The sequence below is a fragment of the Arvicanthis niloticus genome, chromosome 3 (assembly GCF_011762505.2).
Source record: "Arvicanthis niloticus isolate mArvNil1 chromosome 3, mArvNil1.pat.X, whole genome shotgun sequence".
Taxonomy (NCBI): Eukaryota; Metazoa; Chordata; class Mammalia; order Rodentia; family Muridae; genus Arvicanthis; species Arvicanthis niloticus.
Genome location: NC_047660.1, coordinates 106,143,721 through 106,147,632, shown reverse-complemented (window position 1 = coordinate 106,147,632; position 3,912 = coordinate 106,143,721). Strand labels below are relative to the sequence as shown.

The 3,912-nt window shown below is 40.9% G+C and overlaps 1 non-coding gene across 1 annotated transcript; it reads right to left on the bottom strand.

Moving 5' to 3' along the window:
• Window positions 1-794: 794 nt before the first annotated feature.
• On the bottom strand, window positions 795-959 carry LOC117706398 (U1 spliceosomal RNA). Its single transcript, XR_004606506.1, has one exon. It is a non-coding gene; the product is annotated as a U1 spliceosomal RNA (small nuclear RNA).
• Between the last annotated feature and the right edge of the window lie 2,953 nt (window positions 960-3,912).

Here is a 3,912-nt window from a genome sequence, read left to right as displayed (position 1 = left end):
TTGTCTACATAACTGACAAAACTCATCTTGAGCATGAACCTCGCTGATGAAGTCCTGACTCCTACTTGGGTATTACAGACCCCACCCCCCAGCATGATCCAGAGCTGCTTCTTTATGCTTCTTTCTTACCCCACCCCACCAGGAAGCCTGTGCTCTGCCTATCCTTTTATCTGGGTCCTCAGAACTCGTTCTATAAAGCCACACCTACTGGGTTGGGTGAAGAAGGGCATGTATACCATCTGAGGTTTGGGTTTTTTTTTTTTTTTTCTTAATGCAAACTTTCAGTCCATTTCATACATTAAATCAGAATCTATGTCTTAATAAGATCCTGGGAAATTCACATGTGCATTAAAGTTGAGAAATACTGAACACACACCTGCCCCACATTCCCCTCTGTTCTCTACCATTGTACCTATTCATTCCCTTAAATAAAATTTGCTAAATAAATTGGTTTTGTTTATTTTCTCTTTTTCTTTGTGCTGCTCTTTTATCACACTGGAGAGTGAGCATTGGGACAGCCAAAATCTTGGCATACAGTGCCATGTTTCTCAGGAAGCACTCAATCACTCCGCCATTGCTTATTGAATTGAGTTGAGTCCACTTCTTCTTGTTCCTCTTTTGGTGTGCCATAGCCCCAGTCCATCTTGTGTTCCCTCCTTTCTGGATCTTGTTCAGTCATCAAATCACAACTTTTTTTTCTTAGCATTTTAATCGCACTGTATCTCTGCCCTCCAGAAAGCTATGGGGTCCACTCAGATACCTAATCACTGTGTCACCTCAAAGATTCCCTCACCAGGGAGAGCATGAATGAAGTCTCCCACTTCCACAAATTATTCAGTCATGTTTCCCAAATTTGAGGAAATTGCAGGAGTCAGCACATTTGGGTTGCAATAGATAAGCCCTGCCCTGGGAAAACCATCATCTTCTTGATCTTGGTATCTCCTCTGCCAGGTAAGGCTTCATTCATCTGTCTATCTGTCTGTCTATCTGCCTGTCTGTCTGTCTATCTGTCTGTCTGTCTGTCTATCTATCTATCTATCTATCTATCTATCTATCTATCTTCTATTTATCTGTCTGTCTATCTATCTATCTATCTATCTTCTATTTATCTGTCTATCTATCGATCGATCGATCGATCAATCAATCGATCTCTATCTCTATCTCTCTATTCATCCATTCATCTATCTATCGATCGATCTGTATTTCTATCTCTATCTTTCTATCTCTCTATCTCTCTATCTCTCTATCTATCTATCTATCTATCTATCTATCTATCTATCTATCTATCTAATTTTCTATGACAGAGTTTCCCTGTATAACCCTGGCTTTCCTGGAACTAGCTCAGTAGACGAGGCTGGCCTCGAACTCAGGGATTTATCAGCTATCTCGCAAATTTTTTTTGTGTGTGACATTTTTTTCTCTCCATCAAAAATATGAAATTTATGAAAGCAGCATCTGGAATTTTTATATTTCCCAGAGTTTTAGGCTGGCTGGTGCATTCATTCTTTATAAAAGAAACCACCTACTCCACCCCCCAACCCCCAATCACAGAAAAAGACTACATGCTTAAAGTTCTAGAAACTAATTTTTTGGGCAAAATCATTCTTTGAGAGTTCTTTCAAATGAATAGGTTCAGAGGGTGTCATAGTAAGCTAGAATGTGTTTTCCTGTTGTAATTGGATAATTACTTTTCCCCAGTTTATAAATGTAACGGTTTTCTCTATTTAGTCCCATGTAAGTGTGTGGATACTTCATTCTGGATGTCACCCACAAGACAGGAAAGTGGGTGGGAACCCATAGCAGAGTTGGGTAATTGGCACAAGGGGTTTTTATTCTAAGGACTGGACATTTTCTAAGCTGGTGCTGTGTTTCTGCCTGTGGCTTTATGTAATTTTTAAAGGTATCTCTCATAGGAATCCAAAATATGCTTACCTATTGTAATGGGAAAATTTTGTGCTTACAAAGACATTTCATTAGAAAGAACTAAGCAGGAGGTCCTGGCTTCCACTTTGATTTAGCACAGAGCTGATTTGAACAATGATGTGCTAGGACACCCTCTTTGAAGGAACTCTGATTTCTTTCATGTCAGTAAGGGCTGGTAATCCTAGGCATGAGTGTCTCCATCTCTGGCCATTTTCACATTCGCTATTTGTTGCACACATACCAAGCAGGCTGCTTAATCAATCCATCCATCTTGATAAAATGCCTAGAAACACCCTGAAGAATTACACAAAGTGATAGGCGCCAGCTTAGAAAATGTCCAGTCCTTCAAATAAACACCCTTTGTGCCAATTACCCAACTCTATTACCGATCTCACCCTCTTTCCTGGCTGGCGGTGTCATTCAGAATGAAATATCCACACACTTACATGGGACCAAATAGAGAAAACCTTTACATTTATAAACTGGGGAAAAGTTGTCGTGAATATTCAGTAGAATATTTCTAAAACTGAGGTGCAGCGTGAACAAGAATCCTCCAGGTCGCACAGGTGGCAGATGAGAGAGGTACAAAACGAAACAAATATTCAGGAAACAAGCACAGTCACTTGACCCTTGTTTCTTATGGGTTTGACATATAGCACAGGTGCACACAGTCCACTCCTTACTAAGTACTACCCTGCAACAGGAAAAGAAAGAGTGATAAGCAGTGAGCTCTTTTGTCTGGACCTTAAACTTAAACTTGGGAAGGAAAATTGAGTCAGCCAACCAAAGGATTGAAAATCTTCCCTTCTGCCTCCCCCCATCCCAGGTCTCTGTCACGTCCTAGAGATGCTACCCCCAACACCCCCCAACACCCAATTTCCCTTCTCTCTCCCCTGCTTTCCTTACTCCTGATGCCCGTGCCCTGTTCCTCTCCCCAACCCCTCCTCCATCCAGCTCCCTCCATCCATCCACCTCCAATGTCTATTTAATTTCCTCTTCTGAGTAAGAGTCACTTCCTCCTTATTTGTCTTCTTTGGGTCTATAAATTGTAGCTTTGTTATCCTGTACAACCAGTTTGACTTCCAAAGTGGTTGTCCAAGTTGGCATTCCCATCAACAATGGAGGAGTGTTCCCCTTGTTCCATATCCTTGACAGCATGTATTATTACTTGAATTTTTGACCTTAGCTATTCTGATGGGCATAAGGTGGAATTTCAGAGACCTTCTGATTTTCATTTCTGTGATGACTAAGGACAGACACTGAGCAGTTCAAGTGTTTTCCAGCCATTAGAGATTCCTCTGCGACTGGATTTTGTAAAGTTCTGAACAATCATGCATCTAATTACAGCACATATAAACTGGCCATATTGGTTCAAGGTGCTTCAAGTATGGGTTGACTATGAGTATTTCTCTAGTTCATTATTGTCCATTTATTTACAATTAAAACCTTGGGGACATGTTAGCACTTTTTCTGAGCAATATATAGTGCTTGGAGCATAGTCGATGTGACTTCAACAAGGTTGTAAGTCATCTGTCAGTCCTCAAAAGCCATTGGGGAGTCATTCACCACAGCCATGGCCACCTGCCATCAGTAGTCAAGTGACCTTCCCTCCCTCACTACCTTGTCAAGACAGGCTTCCTCATGATCTGCCCACTCATTCAAGATATTCAAATCCTTTCTTGTACTTCTCTATGCTGACCTATTGTGACCTAACCTAGCTCAGCTCACTTGCTTCATTATATATATACTTGATGTACATTTTCCTCTTAGCAATATCAGTTTTAAATTTAAGGTAGTCGGGAGAGCTGAATCTGGAGGTAAAAGCATTAATCTATCTCCCATCTGCACATTCATGTCGACTGATACCCATTAGTGTGAGAGAGGTCATCATTACGGAACAGTCCACTGTAGAATAGCAGGGGAATGGTACAAAAAGAAAAACAAATGGGGTTTGTGTTTCTAAAGGGCAGTGACTATTTTTTATTTGCC